Below are 21958 nucleotides of genomic sequence, written 5' to 3'. Positions count from 1 at the left end.
AAGATAAGGTCATTTGGGGAAAACAGGATGAAAAGGTCCTGAACATGAAATAGAGTATACAATTAAATCAAAAGTCGGCTATTTTGAAAGGCCAACAAAAATCTAGAGCAAAAAACCTGCGTGTGTGTGTGTGTGTGTGTGTGTGTGTGTGTGTAGTCAGCTGCTCTTCATGTCAAAAAAATGTGAGTTCAAATCCTACCTTTAACATTATCTGACCTTAGGTAAATCCTTTAACTTCTCCAAGCCTTAGTTTCCTTATCTGAAAAATGGAATGCCTAGAAGGGCTAATCTGAGGTCTATTACAGATTATGATACTATATGTAGTTAACATTTGTCATAGCTTGAGGCTTTTTAGTGGCAGTATGGTTTAGTGGAGAGAGGTGGCTTTATAGCCAGGAAGACTCCAGTAAAAGTTCTTTTTCTGACATATACTGCCTGTGTGATCTAGGGAAAATTGAACTTCTTAGTGCTATACACACTAGATTTTTTTTTAATTTTAAATTTCTCTAAATTTTTAAATTGTTGAGCAGGTGCAGTGATAGAGGGCATTTCTTCAGGTTCTCTCTTTATCAACTACTTCTAGGGATCCAGAATGATTTAGTTTGGCCTGAACAGTAAAGCTTTTTGGCATCCCTCAAATTTTCAATTCAATAAATATGAATTGCCTCACACTATGCTAAGTACTGGGGATACAAATGAAGAAGCTTACACTCTTAAGGGGGAAGACAATGCACAAAAGGAAAATGAAAAAGGGTGGGAAATAGGGAGGGCACTTGGGTACCCTGGCACAAGGACGTGATATTCTGTGATCTGCTGGTTCAGAATGGAGAGTTTCCTGGGAAATTCTGAAAGTTCAGAACCCTCTCTAAAGGAATATTTTAATAACTTTGCTGCTTTTCCCTCTAACCCTTATAGTCACATCTATAATCTACCAGACTAAGTGTAAGACTAGTGATGCCTACAAGCCACTGCACAATGCCCTAATGGCCTCTCACCTGGGATTTTAAGAGACTTGGCAGTGGGTCTGGTACTGGCACTTCTTGTTTTGGCAGATTTAATTCTACAACTCTGTTTTTAAATTAGTGCAGACCACTAATTAATGCTGGCATTTCATCCACCTTTCCTTCCCCTTCTTTTTCCTTTTTCTTTTCTACAGTCTCTCCAAAGGTAAAAATGGGTCAAAGTATGAAGGAGTTCTAGAGAAGGTGAGTGTGGAAGTGAAACATTTGATTTTTCTTACTAACTCCTTGGGTGCTCCGTTTCTATATCTCACTACTGGAGTTATTCAAAGAATAAAAGAGATCTATAACATCAGCACTTCTCTTACCTCTATCCTTTATCAAGTGGCAGGAGAGGTATCATTCTCCTTTGTGTTCCCTAGAGAGAAGCCTTGCCCATTCACATTGTAGAACTCTAGAGAGAGAAATGCTTATACTACTCACCTCAGAGGGCTGTTAAGAAGATTCCTTAAAAACCATATTGCATAAACTGGGAAAACATTTTTACAGTCAGAGGTCCTGATAAAGGCCTCATTTCCAAAATATATAGAGAATTGACTCTAATTTATAAGAAATAAAGCCATTCTCCAATTGATAAATGGTCAAATGATATGAACAGACAATTCTCAGACAAAGAAATTAAAACTATTTCTAGCTATTTGACAAGATGCTCTAAGTCATTATTAATCAGAGAAATGCAAATTAAGACAACTCTGAGATACCACTACACACCTGTCAGATTGGCTAGAATGACAGGGAAAGATAATGCGGAATGTTGGAAGGGATGTGGGAAAACAGGGACACTAATACATTGTTGGGGGAGCTGTGAACACATCCAGCCATTCTGGAGAGCAATTTGGAACTGTGCTCAAAAAGTTATCAAACTGTGCATACCCTTTGATCCAGCAGTGTTTCTACTGGGCTTATATCCCAAAGAGATCATAAAGAAGGGAAAGGGACCTGTATATGCACGAATGTTTGTGGCAGCCCTGTCTGTAGTGGCCAGAAACTGGAAACTGAGTGATGCCCATCAATTGGAGAATGACTGAATAAATTGTGGTATATGAATGTTATGGAATATTATTGTTCTGTAAAAAATGACCAGCAGGATGATTTCAGAAAGGCCTGGAGAGACTTACGTGAACTGATGCTGAGTGAAATGAGCAGGGCCAGGAGATCATTATATATTTCAACAACAATACTATATAATGATCAATTCTGATGGACGTGGTCCTCTTCAACAATGAGATGAACCAAATTAGTTCCAATAGAGCAGTAATGAACTGAACCAGCTACACCCAGCAAAAGAACTCTGGGAGATGACTATGAACCACTACATTGAATTCCCAATCCCTATATTTTTGTCCATCTGCATTTTTGATTTCCTTCACAGGCTAATTGTACAATATTTCAAAGTCCAATTCTTTTTGTACAGCAAAATAACTGTTTGGACATGTATACATATATTGTATTTAACTTATACTTTAACATATTTAGCATGTTTTGGTCAACCTGCCATCTGGGGGAAGGAGGGGAAAAGTTGGAACAAAAGGTTTTGCAATTGTCAATGCTGAAAAATTACCCATGCATATATTTTGTAAATAAAAAGCTATTAGAAAAAACCATATTGCAGGGACAGCAGTAGATAGAGCACCAGCGCTGAAGTCAGGAGGACCTGATTCAAATCTGGCCTCAGACACTTAATACTTCTTGGCTGTGTGACCCTGGGCATGTCACTTAAACCCAATAGCCTCAGCAAAAAAAAAAAAAAAATTACATAAATAGTGAGGCAGTTAGATGCAGTGGAAAGCCTCTAGATTAGAACCAGAGCAGACCTAAGTTCAAAGTTTACCTTGGGAATTTACCAGCCTTGTGGCTATGGACAAATTACTCTGATGCTCTGATCTATTACTTTATCTAAAAATTTGATAAAATAATACTGATAGTACTATTGTGAGCATTAAGTGAGTTATAGACAATATTCAACATTCCATAATATTATTTATTTTGTGACAATCTCAGTGCATCCTGGGGTGACATAGAGTTCCCCTCTTTACCCTTGTTTTCTACAACTAGACTTATAGCACTATACTCTTCCAGAGTACCTGTGGTTATCAAGAGGGCAAATCCTTGTCTAGGTGCCCTATTTATGACTAAGGAGAGGCCCACGGGTCAGAAAGAGACAAGAGGAAAACAATCCATTAATGACTTGGACATGATAAAAATACTATATAAAACAATAGGAATCATTTCAATGCAAAGCTTTATTGCAAGCAATGGGGAAGAAAGGGAAGAAGAAAGAGGAAAGGGGACCCAATATACAACTCAGGCATATACATTAGCAAAGTATAATAACCTATGTAAGAATGGTGCTTCATTGGGAAGCACAGCTCCATTCAGGAAAAGCCTGCTCCAAAATACCCCTCCTTAGATTCACCCAGGATTTAATGAGCTGCACCAGAAAAAAATCAGTAGCACAAAGACAACAAGCAGAAAAAGAAGCAGAAAGCTGAAAGGAAGGAAAGATGGAGAAATGACAGAAAGAACTGAGCTGCAGCAAGGAAGAGACTTCCATCAGTTCCTATAGGCAGAAGACCTGAGATGAAGCTAAACAGTTGTACTTACTCTTTAAGGACAGAAAAATCTAAAGAAAGGGTCTGTACTTCTTCTTTCCTGTTTGTCCAATAACTGACATTATAGTATTCTTTTACCCATGTCTTGAAATTTGTCTAATCATAAAGAGCTAATTGTGTAGCAAGGTGTGTGGGATTAAATCTCTAGTGATAAAAAGGGTAGAGAGGAGAGCTTGGTGAGAAGTACCAGCCCCCAACAGCACCTTCTTTAGCAGCACCCACAGCTACCAATGTTAAGCAGAAACCTTTATCTTCTCCAGAAAGGGGAAATAAACTCACCTCCAAGAGAGAGGTGATGGATTCTGGGTATAGAATGAGATATATTTTTGAATGTGGCCAATATGAAAATTTGCTTTGATTGCATTTCTTATGAGTTCGTTTTTCTTTCTTTTTCAATGAGGGTAAAGGAAACAGAGAAAACCAATTTTTATCCATTGAAAAAAATTAATAAAAAAAGATTTTATATATATATATATATATATATATATTTCACTTATATTGCATCACTTGCACTCTAAAGGAAGGGGGAGGGGGAGAGAGAAAAATTTGGAACACAAGTTTTTGCAGGGATGAATGTTGATAACTATCTTTGCATGTATTTTGAAAGATGAAAAAGCTATTAACTTTTTTAAAAAGATGAACCAGAATTTTTACCTTCTCACTCTTTCTTTGTTTTTGACCTACAAATTTAAACAAGGTAATTGTGAACAAAATTTCAATATTATCTGAGAGGTACATTATCACCAGCTATAAATACATATAATCAATATCAACAATTAAAGTATTGAGAAAATGGGATACAGGACAAGTAAACAATGGAAGATAAAGTACATTTTAATGCAGTAAAGGAAAAATATCTAGGGCAGAGGATTCTATCTGAAAGAACTATTATCACAGAGATTCCCTGGGTGGGTAATATGAGGGCCTGGGAAGGTAAGAAAGGGAGGAAAGATTATCAGAAAAGGGGAAATTATAGGGTTTTGAAAACCTTGCTGTCAAAGAAAAAAACATTATTGAAGTAAAGTAATTGAATTTCCATAAAACCTAAAGTAAATATATTCCCTTTGCCTAGAAGAGAACCTTCTATAGGTTTAAAACCTGAAAAGGCCTGAAGAGCAGAATATCTATGAATGACCTGTTGCCCTTGCCCTCCTAAGAAGCATTCAGTATGTCTATAAATCATGGGGAATAAATGCATGTACTTACTGGCCAGGCTATCTAGGTTAGCAATGTTTTCATTATCAACAATTTGGTTGAAACCATCTAACATATACCCCATCAAGTCTCTTCCTCCACTCCCCATAAATCAGTCCCCTCTTCTCTTTTCTTTTCTCCTTCCTTCTACCCTCAGAGTAGTAGTCTCTGGCTTCTGCCCTCTCTCTTTGTCATAATTTATCCTTTATCTATGTCCTTGATAATGACCTTCTGATCTTTGATCTAGCAAATTACACAGTCTCCCTTCACAGTCTATTTGTCTCCATTGGCTCTTAAGTTTACTCAAATCTAAATCTCTCCTACCCTAAAAAATACCTTACTTTGACCTTATCACTTGCTCATATGCCCATCTCATCTTCACTGCCAAGCTTCTAGAGTCTGCACCGGCTGCCTCTGCTTCCCCACTACTTTCTCAATCCACAGAGTGCCCCTGCAGTGCAACCTTTATTTCCACAAAGTGCTAAAACTGCCATTTTAAAAGTGATGACCACCTAACAAAATCCAATGGCCTCTCTTTTTGTCTTCATCTTCCTAGCCTGCTCTACTTATAGACACATTTGACCACCTTTGCTTTCTACTTCTCTACCTTTGACTTCTATGGCTCTAAAGTATAATTATACTCTATCAGACCGACTTCTTTGCAATTTCCTTTGTTATCTTCTCCACATAGGTCCAAAAAATCAGTACTGCCCAGAGTTCTGTATTTATCTCTCTTCTCTAAATTCTCTACCTTAGTGATCTTATTGTTTCTCATTATTTCTTTTCTTTCCCAAATTTTAAACATTTTTATTTAAATTTTGAGTTCCAAATTCTATCACTCTCTCTTTCCCTTGCTCTCTCCCTGACACAGTAAGCTATCATAAATGTGCAATTATGTAAAACATTTCCATATTAGTCATTTTGTGGAAAATACTTGAATAAAAGAAAAAAAGTAAAAAATTAGTATACTTCTGTCTGTATTCAATCAAGATCAGTTGTTTTTTGTTTTTTTTCTGGAAGTAGATACTATGCTTCCGTCATTAATCCTTTGGAATTGTCTTGGATCATTGTATTATTACCTATTCACAATTCTTCATGGAACAATATGACTGTTTCTGTGTATAACATTCTCCTGGATCTGTTCACTTCATTATGCATCCATTCATATAAGTCTTTCCAAGTTTTTCTGAAATGATCCTTCTTGTTATTTCTTACAGTAAAATAATATTCTATTAAAATCATATGCCACAAATCAATCCCCCAATTGATGGGCACCCTCTTGATTTCTAATTCTTAGCCACCACAAAAAAAGCGGTTATAAGTATTTTCGTATAAATAAGTCCTTTTCCTTTGGCGGGGTTGAGGATGTCTTTCAGATATAGACCTAATAGTAGTATTTCTAGATCAAAGGATATGCCCAATTTTATAACCCTTTGGGCATAGTCCCAAATTGCTATCCAGATTGGTTGGTTCACTCCATCAACTATGCATTAGCATCCCATTTTTACCGCATTGCCTCCAACATTTATCATTTTCTTTTTTTTGTCATATTAGTCACTCTGATAAGTGTGATGTGGTACCTCAGAATTGTTTTAATTTACATTTCTCTGATCAATAGTGATTTAGAATATTTTTTTCATGACTATAGGTAGCTTTGAACTGCCTGTTCATCTTTTGATCATTCATCAGTTGAGAAATGACTTGTAGTACATTTGAATCAGCTCTCTATGTATTTGAGAAATGAGGCCTTTATCAGAGTTACCTTAGTTTTCTGCTTTCCATATAAATTTTATTTCATTGGTTTTGTATAAAAACGCTTAAATTTTATATAATCAAAATTACCTGTTTTACATTTTGCTATGCTGTCTATATCTTATTTTGTCCTAAATTCTTCCCTTATCCATAAATCTGGCAGATAAATTATTCCATTCTCTCTTAATTTGCTTATGATATCATCCTTTATGTATAAATAATATACTCATATCGACCTTTTGTTATATGGTGTGAGGTATTGTTTTGTATTTACTTTCTGCCATGCTGTTTTCCAGTTTTACCAGCAGTTTTTAATCAAATAATGTGTTTGTGTTCCAAAAGCTTGGATTTGGGGGTTTAGCATATTAGATTGCTATGGTCATTTACTATAATGTAATTTGTACCTAATCTATTCCATTGATCCCATCATCCAACATCCAAACATCGGCTGTTTCTTACCCAATATTAGATGGTTTTGATAATTACTATTGCATGATGTAGTTTGAGATCTGGTACAGCTAAATTACCTTCTTTCATATTTTTCCCCATTGATCCATTGATATTCTTGAGCTTTTGTTTTTCCAGATGAATTTTGTTATTTTTTTTGTATTTCTATAATTTTTTGATAATTTGATTGGCATGGCACTTAATAAATAAATTAATAGGTAGAATTATCATTTTTATTATATTGGACTACCTATGAACAATTGTTATTTTTCCAGTTGTCTAGATTTGACCTTATTTGTGTGTAAAGTATTTTATAGTTGTGTTCATGTGGTTTCTGGATTTGTCTTAGCAGGCAGGCTTACAAGGAAAGCAGAAAACTGAGAAAAAAATGTTTGGGAAATTTTGGTAAGTTATTTCATTGCTATAATTTTCTTTAATGAAATTACCTATTGTTTCTATTATTTGTTATTTGACTCACTTGATTTTTAGGAGTAGATTATTTAATTTCCAAATAATTTTTCATCTCTTTCCATTGTCCATTATTGAATATAATTTTTATTGCATAATGTTTTGGAAAGGCTGTATTTACTATTTCTGCTTTTTTGCATTTGGTTGTGAAGTTTTTATATCCTAATACATAAATACTTTTTGTGTAGATGCCATATACTGCTGAGAAAAAGGTTTTTTCCTTTATAGTTCCATTCACTTTTCTCCAGCAATCCATCACATATAACTTTTCCAGGATTTATTCATCACCTTAACTTCTTTCTTTTCTTTTTTTTAGATTTATCTATCCCTAAGAAGGAAAAATTGAGTAGGCCACTAATATAGTTTTATTATTTATTTCTTCCTGTAACTCATTCAATTTCTCCTTCAAAAGTTTAGATATTATGCAATTTGGGTGCATATATGTGTAGTATTGCTAACACTTCATTGTCTATGGTATCTTTCAGCAAGATATAATCTTTTAATTAGATCTATTTTTGCTTTTGCTCTTTCTGAGAATCTGTCTACTTTCTTGTTTTAACTGAAGCATAATAGATTCTGCTCCAGCTCCTTACCTTTATCTTGTAAATATTTCATTGTTTCAAATGTATTTCTTGTAAACAACATATTATATGTAGGATTCTAGTTTTTAATCTATTCTGCTATCTGCTTCTGTTTTTTGGAAGAGTCCATCTCTCTCACATTTATAATTATAATTATTTTCCACTTATTTTACTTATTTCTCTCTTATATTCTACCCTCACCTTCCACACAAGTGTTTTACTTCTGATCACTGACTTCTCCAATCTCTCTAACTTGTATTATCCCCATCCCTTTTTATTTCTAAGTCCAACTGAATGTTTAAGTTATACTCTCTTTAAAGGGACCTTTGTGCATGTGCAAAAATATTTGTAGCAACTCTTTTTGTGGTGGCAAGGAATTGGAAATATGAGATGCCCATAATTGAGGAATGGCTAAATAAGCTATGGTATATGAATGTAATGGAATATTATTGTTCTATAAGAAATGATGAGCAGACTGATTTCAGAAAATCCTGGAAAGATTTAACATGAACTGAGGCTGATGTAAGTGAGCTAAATCAAGAGAACAAGTATAAAGTAAGAGCAGGATTATATGATGATCAGCTATGATGGACTTGGCCCTTCTCAGCAATGTGGTGATTCAAGATAATTCCAATAGACTTGGAATGAAAAAATGCATCACATCTAGACAGAACTATAGAGGCTAAACATAGATATTTTCACCTTTTTTTTAATTTGTTTGCTTTTTCTTTCTCATGTTTTTTTTTTTCATTTTGGTCTTATTTTTCTTATATAATATGACAAATATGGAAATATGTTTAAAAGGATTGTCCATATTTAACCCATATCATATTATTTGTTGTCATGGGGATGGAGGAGGCAAGAGAGGGAGGGAGAAAATTTTGGAACATAAAAATCTTACAAAAATTAATGTTGGAAATTATCTTTATGTGTATATGGAAAAATAAAATACTCCTGAGAAAAAATTTCTTTTTAAATTATTACCTCTTTGAGCCAATTTTGATAAAAGTAAGATTTTAGCTTTGCCCATCACCCCACCATCTTGTCCTCCATTATAATAGCTCTTTCGTGTCTCTTTTGAGATAATTTTCCCCATTTAACATTCCCCTTCCTCTAGTGCAATTTTCTTTCTCACTCCTTTTGTTTTTTAGAGGATATCATTCCAACAAAGTCACTTTATATCCACACCCTCTTTCTACAAGTAAGCATTCTAATTGCTCTTACAGTAAAAAAGAAAAAAGTTGCTATAAACATTATCTTGTCATAGAGAAATATAAAGTTTAACCTTATTGAATTTTTTGTGTTTTCTCTTTCTTGTTTTTTTTTACTTTGAGTTTTATATTTGGAGGTCAAATTTTTTTATTCAGCTCTAGTCATTTAATTAGAAATTCTTAAAAAGAAACTTCTATTTCATTAAATTTTCATTTTATGATTATGTTCAGTTTTGCTGGGTAGATGATTGTTAGTTGTAATTCTAATTTCTTTGCCTTCCAGTATATCATGCTCTCCAGTTCTTTAGCGTGAAAACTGCCAAAGTCTGACTGTGGCTCCTTAATATTTGAATTGTTTCTTTTTGGCTGCTTGCAATACTTTCTTCTTACCAACTCTGGAATTTGGCTATGATGTTCCTCGGAGTTTTCATTTTGAGATCTCTTTCTGGCAGTGGTCAGTGGATTCTTTCAATTTCCATTTTGCCCTTTGTTCTAATATACCAGGGCAACTTTCTTTGATAATTTCTTGAAATATATTGTCCAGATTTTTTTGGTTTTGTTTTGTTTTTGATCATGGTTTTCAGATGGTCTATTCATTCTTATATTATCTATGCTGGATCTATTTTCTAGGTCAGTTGTTTTCCAATGAAAAATTTCACACGTTCTTCTATTTGTTTTACTTTTTTATTTTATCACATCTTATTGTTTAATAGTCATTAGTTTTCAGGTGTTCCAATTACAATTTTTTTCACACATATGTATTTATTCATTGGTTGTTCTTAATAATAGATGTATATTGCTTCCATCATACTACAGCAGTGCTTATTATTAAAAAAAACACTTTATAGGAAAACTATATATAAAAAACATATACAAAAACAAAACTGTAAAAATGTTAAATAACAATAATATGAATATATTGAGTTTTTTAAATAAAAGCTTTTTATTTTCAAAACAAATGCAAAGTTAGTTTTCAATATTCACCCTTGCAAAACTTTGTGTTCCAGCATCATTGGCCTATAAAAGCTGCTACCACTCTACTATTTTTTGCTTCATCTTATACTATTGTTCTTCAATTATCTAAGTTGCATTCAAACTGGACTTCTCTCATCCCTGTCTTTCCCCCTCATCTCCATACATTGCTCATTCTGTCCCCTTTATTTTTCTTCTTCTGAATTTCTTCCCTCCTTTCTTTTCTTCATCTAGGGATCCATTTCCTTCCTGAGATTTTCCCTGATCTCTCTGTTTGAAAAGGATCTTTTCTGCAAATTTCTCGAGGCGTTTTGCCATGATGTAGAATTTTCACTTAGTTTTGTGTCCCTTTCTTCTTCACTCATTAGATTTTAATCTTTGTAGGAACAAGAGGTGTGTACTATCATATCCTCAGCGTTTTATACACTCGATGCCTGATAAATGTCTTTCTTGCTGAAAGAATTCAATTCAATAAATATTTTAAAGGGCCTGAAAGGTAAAAGACATTCTGATAAAACCTAGAGATAAAAATTACAGACCATGCCTTCAAGGAGATTGCATTCTAATGAATAAAAATGGAGATATAAGACACCAAAAATGTGTAAGGATTAAACGTATCCTTTACAAGTTTGTGGTGTCTCCTATTTGTTTTTCATTAACTTGATTTGTTAGGGCATTTCCCAGCCATTAACTCCTCCAGCGACCTGATTTCTACTCTCTTACAACGGAAGTGGCCAGTAGGTGGCTGTAGAGATTCACATGGCTGATTGAATAGTGCACATTTCATGGCCTCAGAAGAAAGAAATTCCTCAATTATTGGAACTTTTTGATTGATTGATTTTTCTATGAAAAAACAAAAAAACAAAAAAGTCACCTTAGTTAACTTCTTAAATGATTCTTTTAAAGTAAATATTACACAAAAAGAATTAAGAGCAAATTAGAACTAAATACTTACCAACTTTCACTAGATTTGAGTTCTTTATCCTATTTTTAAATGCCCATTGCATGTCAATTCTGTTAATGTTCTAGGAGAAAGATCACCAGACATAGACTCAGGAGATCTGAGTTCAAACCTAATCCCTACCAATTAAGACCTGTGTGACTTTAAGCAATTCAACTTAATTTTCTGAGCTTCAGTTTCCTTATCATCAAAGTGGCAAGAGTAATTCTAGTAAGTTCTACCTCATATATATATTTAAGTTTAATCTGCATTATTAACACTTTTTTGATTCAAGCAGGAAGTAACAAACTACTTCCAAAGGACCAAATCAGACCTTATGGCCTTCAAAACTAAGAGTGAATTTTTACTTTTTAAAACATAATAAAATTTTATTTAAAAATTTAAAAGCCATTCTTAACTTGCTGATCATACAAAACAGCCTTCTGCTAGATTTGACTCCATCTGATAGACAATCAACAGAAAAGTTAAGCCCTGATTTGCAGTTTGCTCATTTCTGAGGCATAGATGCTAACAATGAAAAATGTAAAACTACATGTTTCCTCAAGTGTAGGGGATGGTCCCAGTACCCTAGTTCTAATTAGCTACTAGCAGTTGCATTAGCTTTTACAAAGCTACTACTAACTACTTCAAATGGCATGAATGTAAATAATTTACTCTCTCCCCTTCCCCAACACAAAAAAGAACAGTCTCCCTCCCCTCCTGTAGCATCTCAGTCTGGGGTGGAGGGGATGATTAGGCTCAAAACTTAGCTCGGTTCCTATGCAGCACAGTCCCATTTTCAGCCCAAATCCTTGGGCATGTATTTCAAGCACTCTGGTTTATCAAAGCTTCACATCCAGGCTCCAGTCACCATGGCGCAAGCTCCTGGGTGCCCACGAGGATCACCGTCAGGACTTGAAACTAAGAAGGACAAGAAACCCAGAAAAGAAAAAAAAAAAAAAAAAAAAAAAACTCCTCCAGTCCCATTTCCTAGAGCTGGGCAAGAGAGCCAGCAGGTGGAGGAGGGCCGTCCCCTCAGATCATACCACACACAACTTATCAAAAAGAGAAAAGTAGCAGAAAGTGTGGCAGAAAGGCAAGGCAGCCAGAAAGGAGCTAGCAGCTTTAAAGACACAGGCAGGCAATCAAAGGAAGCTACCTGACCAGGAGAGCCTCTGCTCCTGTCTCGTGGATGGAAGTAGCAGAGGCGAGATGTTAGGCAAACTGGGCATGTTCTCCCAAGGGCGATTCCATGTTAGGAAAGAGCAGCACCTCACCCAGGGTAGCCAAAAAAAACTAAAAATCACAGCTAAAAACTACACAAGGCCACAGGAGGAAACGAGCCTTACCATATTTCCTTAGGCCCACCCACAAGGCAGAACACTAGAGAGAGGGGAAGACCAGAGGGAGAGACAAAAGCTCCTGAGTCCAGTTCTTTCTTCTCTTGGGAGGAATATGCTCTTTGGAGAACTACCTACATTTTAATGGGACCTTGGTTTCATCATCTTCAAAACTGATAAGAATCATTTCCTTCCTAGGGTTATGTAATGACGTCCATTAAAAACTGACTAAATAATAATATAAAGTGAAGTATTTAGTGTTATGATTAATGCAAAAGGGAGTAAAACATACATGAATCATTTTTATAATGCACCTGTAATTTTAATCCCAGAGAAAATCCCTCTCATAGTTCCCACTATATGAAGGTGACCATATTCTCTGAAACTTAAAACCTTAAAATGTTATCTGGAACACCAAGATGGGGAGTTACTTGCCCAGAGCCCACACAGTCAATTTGTGTCTCTGGCAGACTTTAAATCCAAATCTTCCTGACACCTTCTATAGCATAACTTCTAGATTATCTCATCTTGTGGACCATTATCCTTTACAAATCCATCACTTTCTTAGAGAAAAAGAAATTTCCTCTTTGGGGGGGAGAGAAGAATAAGGGAGTGGAAGAAGTTCACTCATATCAAGACATTCTTCCAACTTATCTCTCTATCGTTTACATCTTCTTAAACTGATACTTTGTATAATATTCTGTGAATAATGTCATTAATTGATATGTTTAGATTTTTTGGGGTACCTCAGATATGCAGATATAAGTAAGGCATTATAATGATTCTCTCCCCTAAATGTTTCCATATACAAAGTAGGAGAAGAAAAGGTTATATGTGAAACTATAAATTTCAACTATCTATGATTTGCTTTTCAAAAATAATGTCAATTAACAAGTATTTATTAATTGCCTACTTATGTGCCAGGCATTGGGCTAAGTGCTGGAGATACAAAAAATGAAAAATTATTTTCAATGAGCTTATAACTAATGATTATGCACAAAAATATATATAGCAGAAATATAAGGGAAGCAAACACACATACACACACATATATACATTTATGCAAACATGTGTGTGAGTATATACAAACTGTAATTGGGACAGAAGACACTAGTAGTTGGAGAGATTCAGGAAAGATTACATGTAAAAGAGTGTTTGAACTGCGTCTTAGAAGACTATGTGAGGCAGAGATAAAGAGAGAAGCATTCCAGGCAGGGCAGATGGATGACCAGTGAAATACAGACCAGAGATGCAATGTTGTGAGTGAGGAACAGAAAAGAAATTCAGTTTGGCTGAATCACAGAGTAATGTTAAATGAAACTGGGAAGATAAGTCAGAGCCAGGATGCATAGTACTCTTAAAGCCAGAGTAGTTTATCCTAGAGAGAATAAGAAGCCATGGAGGTGGTTGAGTATGGACATCACATGTTTGCCCTTAAGAACATTTACTTTGATGATAGGATATAGAAGGGACAGGAGGGAAAAGTGACTTGAAGCTAAGAGACCAAGTAGGAGACTCCTGTAATCATCTAGGAAAAAAGGTGATGAGGGACTAAACTAGGAGGGTATCTGTGTAAGTAAAGGCAAGGGTTTATAGTAAAGTTAGAAACAGCAAAATTTGACAACTAATTTAAAACATAGACTGGGGACTTTTGGACAATACCAAGAAGAGGAAATACATGTTGAATTGACCTCAAGATTTTTCAGTAAATTAAGAGCTAAAGTGTATGTAGTAAGGAAAGAAGCTTGAGATAGTCTCTGTGAGTAGTGAGAGAAGGAATCAGTTTGGGATGAATCAGAGATCTGCTCTTGCTGCAATGAAGTTGAAGAATACGACTTTTAAAAATTACCCATTCAACATAATTATAAAATCTCCCTCAGCTTTGTTCAGTCTCTCAAAGATATTCTGCTTGTGTTTTCTTCTGAATTGCCTTCTTTTATCTTCCAAGCATTTTTTTCCATTTTTTTAATTAAAGCTTTTAATTTTCGAAACATATGCATGGATAATTTTTCAACATTGACCCTTGCATAGCCTTATGTTCCAAAATTTCCCTTCCTTTCCCCCATCCCCTTCCCTAGATGGCAATCAATCCAATATATGTTATACATGTTAAAATATATGTTAAATCCAATATATGTAAATATATTTATACAATTATTTTGCTGCACAAGAAAAATCAGATCAAAAAGGAAAGAAAATGAATAAGAAAATGAAAGTGAACAACAAAAAGAGTGAGGATGCTATGTTGTGATACATACTCAGTTCCCATAGTCCTCTCTCTGGGTGTAGCTGGCTCTCTTCATCATAAGATCATTGAAACTAGCCTCAATCATCTCATTGATGGAAAAAGTCAGGTTCATCAGAATTGATTATTATATAATATTGTTGTTGCCATGTACAATGATCTCCTCTTCCAAGCATTTTAAAACATATTTCAGCATCCTCTTTTCTTTTGTAACAGAAATTTCTGCCACTGTAGAAGGTACACTTGGCAGGTCATAATTTTCATCACTTCTCTGTCCCCTACCTGAATTTTAATCCTCTACCTAGAACTTTAAACAACCACCTCCTATAACAATTTACTGAGAGCCATATAGTAGCTCTTTAATCCACATGATCTCTTTAGTTATTTTATGTAGTTTATAGTAAATGAATAGTTTAAAAATAAAAACAATCATCCAAAGTCTCCAGTTAGGAAAGTTCCTCTATTTAGGTAGAGTTTGGGCTCTTTGCTTTAATACAAATTTTTATTTATTCCCAACCAACTCTTAAAACTCTATATTTGAGGCAAAATTCAGGATAAAGAATTGGATTGGATAAAGAAGCAGAGGGCAATCATGGGAAAATAGTGACATGCTAGGTTGTGAACCATCTCAGGTCTTATGGAAACATTTCAGTGGAGATTAAAGATGTACCACTTAGAGATCCAGTTGATCTCAAGGAGTGAGTATTTTGACTCCTATGTGAACTGGATTTAAATAAGGTACAAAGTCATCTAGAGTCATCAAAGTCCAGTAGCAGGATTAAAGCCCAGATGACTGGTGATGGCCTAGGATGCAGTGGATGACCTTGGTATCCCTGATGTTTGATTAAGGTCTAAGCATGTCTGCTTCATCTGCCTTTATGGTCACTGGAACGATCATCTGCCCATTCCACTGAAAGAAGTATTCACATGCTTAGTGTAGATATCCCCCAACTGAGCAACAGATTTTAGGCCTGTTGGTCGCCCTCAACTTGCAATTTTACCTTGGTGTTTCCACTCTAGGTGCTCCAGCTTCTGGGGGCTACAGGTGAATCTAGAGCCCCTTCACTCTGGGACTGGGAGGAAGGATCCTAAGAAAAGGACACATCAGGCAGAGAGCCAGAGACTAGGATCTGTTTTGAGTAGTTGATGAAACATGTTCTGGAGAAGAGAGTAGCTATTTCACTTCATTCATCACCTTGGCCATCATTATGAAGAGATCAGCAATTTGTAGCTTGAAGACCTTTAGTCCAACCCTTCTCCCCCCCTTTTTTTTAATAGATGAGGAAACTCAGACATAGAGAATTTGTGACTTGTCCAAGATGATAGTTAGTCAGCAATTAAGAAGGAATTCAAACAGAATTTCTGGTTTCATTTTTAGTATTCTTGTTGCTATACCTCCCTGCATCTCCTTTAGAGCAGTGTGTGTGCATGCATGTCCTGATGGAACTATAATTAACAGTTTCTGTGCCTGATACAAGGGGCACGAAAAGGTCCTTGAAAAGGCTCTAACTTAGGGAGCAATGCACCATCAGATAGCTGCCAGTTTTACCTAATTATTGTTGTTAACAAGGCTCTAAGCTCTTTTGTTTCCAAATAGCTAAAGAAGTGTTCACAGTTCCTCTAACTTTAGTATTCTGGAACAAAGTCCATCATCACCGGGTCCTAGATAGAGTTCTATGTCCTGCTAGAAGAAATAAAGCAAATTAACATCAATGAATCTTTTAAGTTTTTTTCAAATCAGAAAAATCACTGGCAACCAGAGATGTTAAGGAAAAGCTGCAGAAGGGAAGCAATAAACTGGGAAAATATTTTTACAGTCAAAGGTTCTGATAAAGGCCTCATTTCCAAAATATATAGAGAATTAACTCTAATTTATAAAAAATCAAGCCATTCTCCAATTGAAAAATGGTCAAAGGATATGAACAGACAATTCTCAGATGAAGAAATTGAAAACTATTTCTAGTCATATGAAAAGATGCTCCAAGTCATTATTAATCAGAGAAATGCAAATTAAGACAACTCTAAGATACCACTACACACCTGTCAGATTGGCTAAGATGACAGGAAAAAATAATGATGATTGTTGGAGGGGATGTGGGAAAACTGGGACATTGATGCATTGTTGGTGGAGTTGTGAACGAATCCAACCATTTTGGAGAGTAGTTTGGAACTATGCTCAAAAAGTTATCAAACTGTGCATACCCTTTGATCCAGCAGTGTTACTACTGGGATTATATCCCAAAGAGATTATAAAGAAGGGAAAGGGACCTGTATGTGCACGAATGTTTGTGGCAGCCCTTTTTGTAGTGGCTAGAAACTGGAAACTGAATGGATGTCCATCAGTTGGAGAATGGCTGAATAAATTGTGGTATATGAAAATTATGGAATATTACTGTTCTGTAAGAAATGACCAACAGGATGATTTCAGAAAGGCCTGGAGAGACTTACACGAACTGATGCTGAGTGAAATGAGCAGGACCAGGAGATCATTATATACTTCAACAACAATACTAGATGATGACCAGTTCTGATGGATCAGGCCATCCTCAGCAACGAGATCAACCAAATCATTTCTAATGGAGCAGTAATGAACTGAACTAGCTATACCCAGAAAAAGAACTCTGGGAGATGACTAAAAACCATTACATTGAATTCCCAATCCCTATATTTATGCACACCTGCATTTTTGATTTCCTTCACAAGCTAATTGTACAATATTTCAGAGTCTGATTCTTTTTGTACAGCAAAATAATGTTTTGGTCATGTATACTTATTGTGTATCTAAGTTATATTTTAATATATTTAACATCTACTGGTCACCCTGCCATTTAGGGGAGGGGGTGGGGGGGGTAAGAGGTGAAAAATTGGAACAAGAGGTTTGGCAATTGTTAATGCTGTAAAGTTACCCATGGCTATTAAATAAAAAAATAAATAAATAAATTTAAAAAAAAAAAAGGAAAAGCTGCTACCAGACACCCACAGTTACCAAATTCTTTCATCAGAGGCAGGGTATTATCACCACTAACACAAAACTTTAAAATTAAAAGAAAAGAAAAAAAAACTAAATGGCATAGTACCTAATTTATGCCTTTTTATCTACTTTAAACATATTTTTAATTCATTTTGAAATTGTAAGACAAAAAAGAACATTTCCATATACATAAAAAGATAATTCAATATAAAACTGTGAGTTTTCATTTCACACTGTTTGCTTTAAAAAAACAAACAAAGAAAAAAATACTGGTAAATAGTATGCATACTTTGCTTTTCTGTGTTTCCTTCTAAGTTTTCTTTTCTTTTTTTCTTATTTTTAATTTTTTTCTTTCTTCCTCCCATCCTACCCTAGAGAAGGCTACCATTAGAGTCTTATATATGTATGTATATGTAAAACTATACTATATATAGATATTTCTATTTATCAGTTCTTTCTTTAGATATGGATAGCATCTTCCTTTATAGGTCCTTTGTAGTTGATCTGAGTATTTATGATACTCAAAATGACTTATTCAAAATTGTTCTTAGAACAATATTGCTGTTACTTCGCACCACGTTCTCTTGGTTCTGCTCATTTCTCTTTTCATTATTTCATGCAAATCTTAACATGTTTTTCTAAAATCAATCCCTTCATCATTTCTTACAGCATAGTACTCTACCAAAACAGTCATACAATGTAATTTGTTTAGTCATTTCCCAGTTGACAGGCATCTTTGCAATTGCCAGTTCTTTGCCACCACAAAAAGAACTGCTATAAATATTTTAGAATATTTAAATTCTTTTCCATTTTCCCTAATCATCTTGGGAAATAGACCTAATAATGGTATTGCTGGGTAAAAAGATATGCACAGTTTTACTTTTGGGGGCATAATTAGAGATTGCTCCCCAAAATGGTTAGATCAGTTCATAATTCCACCAACAATGAATTAGTGTCCTAATTTTTTTTTTCATGTTTTCTTCAATGTCTGTCACTTTGCCCTTTTAGCCAATCTGATAATTCTGATACCTCCGAATTGTTTAATGATTCGGAACATTTTTTTCATTTGGCTTTATATAGCTTTGATTTCTTCATTGAAAAACTTTATTCATATGCTTTGACCACTTATCAATGATGTGTATTCTTATAAATTTGGCAAAGTTATTGATATATTTGGGATAAAAGACCTTTAGCTGAGAAACTACGAAATTTTCTCCTAAATTTTCTATTTTCCTTTTGTTTTTGGCTATTTTCCTTATTTTTGATTTTGTTTAATGTAATTAAAATTTTCCATTTTATACCTCTTAATGATATCTCTTTTTTATAGATTGTTCTCCTATTCATAAGTTTGATATGTTCCATGCTCTTCTAATCTCCATGGTATCTCCCTTTATATCTAGGTTATGTATTCATTTTGATTTTATCTTGGTAAATGGTACAAGTAAGTATTAATCTATGCCTAATTTTAGCCAGACTGCTTTCCATATTATCTAACTGGGGATTTTTAATTTTTCTTTTTCTAGCTTTTTAAAAATTGAATGTTCAATTTGTTGGTCTGCCTTCCTTCTATTTTATTGATATAAGGATTATAGAGAAGTTTTCCTCTGCATCCTGTTTTTGCTACATCTCATAAGATTTGATATATTGTTTCATTATTATCATTCCCTTTAACAAAATTATTGTTTCTATTCATTGTTCTTTAACCCATTCATTCTTTAAGGTTAGATTTTCAAGTCTTCAATTAGTTTTTTGTTTGTTACCTTTGTGAGGTAATAGGAATTAAGTGATTTGCCCAGGGTCACACAGTTAATAAGTATGTAAGGCCAGATTTTTCAATTTTTTTTTTATTCTGTGTTTCTGTGGTCTCTTAGTGAATATAATTTTTGTTGCACTGTTATCTAAAAATTTAATATTTCTGCTTTTATGCATTTTGTTATAAATGCATAAATCTAAATAGTTATGTTTATTTTATCTAAGATTCTATTTACCTTCTTAAATTCTTATTTATTTTTGGTAAGATTTATTTAATTCTGAGAGGAAAAGGTTAAAGTCCCCCATTATTACAATGTTACTATATATTTCTATCTATAATTCAGTTTTTTCTTTTGAAATGTAGATGTTATAGTATTTCGTGCAAATAGGTTTAGTATTAATATTGCTTCATTTTCTATGGTATTTTATCATAGTATTTCTCTATTTAATTGAATGTATTTTAGCTTTTTCTTTGTCTGAGATAATGATTGCTACACATACTTTTTTTTTTGCCTCAGCTGAAGCATAAAAAATTCTACTTCAGTCCTTTATTTTTAACTCTATGTGTATTTCTCATTTTATGTGTTTTTGTAAACAACACATCATCAGATTCTTATTTTTAATTCATTCTGTTATCTATTTCAATTTTACAGCTGAGTTCATCTCACACGTTCAAAGTTATAATTACTAGTTGTGTATTTCTCATCATCCTATTTTTCCTCACTATTATCCTTCTCTCCCTCTCTTTTTATCCTATTCTTCCTCACAGGTCTGATTTACTTCTAACCACTACCTCTAATCCTCACCTTTTTAAAGACTCCCTCCTTTATTCTCTCCCCTTACCTTCCTATTCCCTATTCCTTAATCTACACATTCCTGTAAAAATTTCTCTTCTCCTCCTACTACTTTCTTACTTCTTGCTCTCATAGCCTTCTAAAAGTCCTTCCCTTATCCTCTCCCCTTGCCCTCCTATTTCTTAATAATTTTAAAAGACTTTTATACCCCTCTAGATGTATATGTAATTCCCTCTTAACCCAGAGAACTCAGATGAGAATAAAATTCCAGCACTGCTAGTTTTCCATCGGCTTCCACTTTTAACAATTCTTCCATTCATGCCGTTCTGTATGAGATAATGACTCCATTTTACCTCTTTCTACTTAATATTATTATTTAGAATAATCCCATTGTATTCATCAATTCATCCCATCAACTCAACCATAGCTCTTGTGTTTTTCAAAATTTAATGTTTTAATAAGCTCTTTGGTCTTTTAATGTAGAAGCTGCTAGATCTTATATTATCCTGACCATAGCCCCAGGTATTTAAAATTATTTTTTCTTGTTGTTTGTAATATTTTCTTTTCATTTTGGAAGCTTCTAAATTTGGCTACAATGTTTCTGTGAATTTTTAGCTGGGGATATTTTTCAGATGGTGATTGATGAATTTTTTTCCCATTTATCTATTTAAAAAATATTATGATGTGTGTCCTGAAATTGAAGAGATGATCTGTGTTGGGAAAAGCTCTCAAAGACCAATTATTAGATTGTGCCATTATCTCTCTCTCTCTCTCTCTGTATATATATATATATTTCTATGTACATGTATATTTGTACACATACATGCACAATATTTAAATGTATACACACACACACACACACATTCAGCGAGGCTGGGCCTGGAGTCCAGAAGACATCTCCCTAAGTTCAAATTTAGCCTCAGACACCTATTAGCTGTATGAACCAGGATACTTAACCACATTTGCCTCAGTTTCCTCATCTGTAAAATGAGCTGGAGAAGGAAATGACCAGGCACTCAGCATCTTTACTCTTATGAGGTCACAAAGAGCTGGATTCAATTAAAACAACAATAAAATATAGTATAATATCAGGTAAATAAATACAAATATACAAAATTGTTAAACTCAAGGTAATTGAGTGCATGGATTATGAAAGAGTCTATGCAGATCTGTGGGCTTCCTCTTAAAGACAGAGAAGGGCCCTGTAAGGTGGAGATAAGGAGAGAGCAACTGCAAACATGGGGACTGCTGGTGCCAAGGGACTGATAAGAGAGGTGGTCTGTCGTGTGAAGAACAGAGAAGGCCCGTCTGGTCACATTAAGATAGAACTCAACTTCTAGGACTCTTCTCCGAAAATCACAAACTATTTACATAAAATGTTTTTTTAACAAATCAGAGCAAGACTTCTCGTTACAAAGGGCTCAAAGCCACAGGATTTTAGAGCTGCAGCTGCCATATTTCATGTTCTACCTACTGTACCTTAAGGATCTTTAGGACTATGGGCCCTTGTCATCAGTTGTCATCAGTTCTGGTGCTGACCTGTGTAGGAATTACAATTGACCAATCTGTAAGAAAAACTGAGGCAGAACTCAAGTCTTGCGTCAACAGCACTTTATTGAGGTCGGTGGTCTACTCTAATGAAGCGGACCTCAGCTCTTCC

This window comes from Sarcophilus harrisii, chromosome 1, assembly GCF_902635505.1.
Source record: "Sarcophilus harrisii chromosome 1, mSarHar1.11, whole genome shotgun sequence".
In the NCBI taxonomy this organism is placed as follows: Eukaryota; Metazoa; Chordata; class Mammalia; order Dasyuromorphia; family Dasyuridae; genus Sarcophilus; species Sarcophilus harrisii.
Note: the sequence above shows the minus strand (reverse complement) of the source record.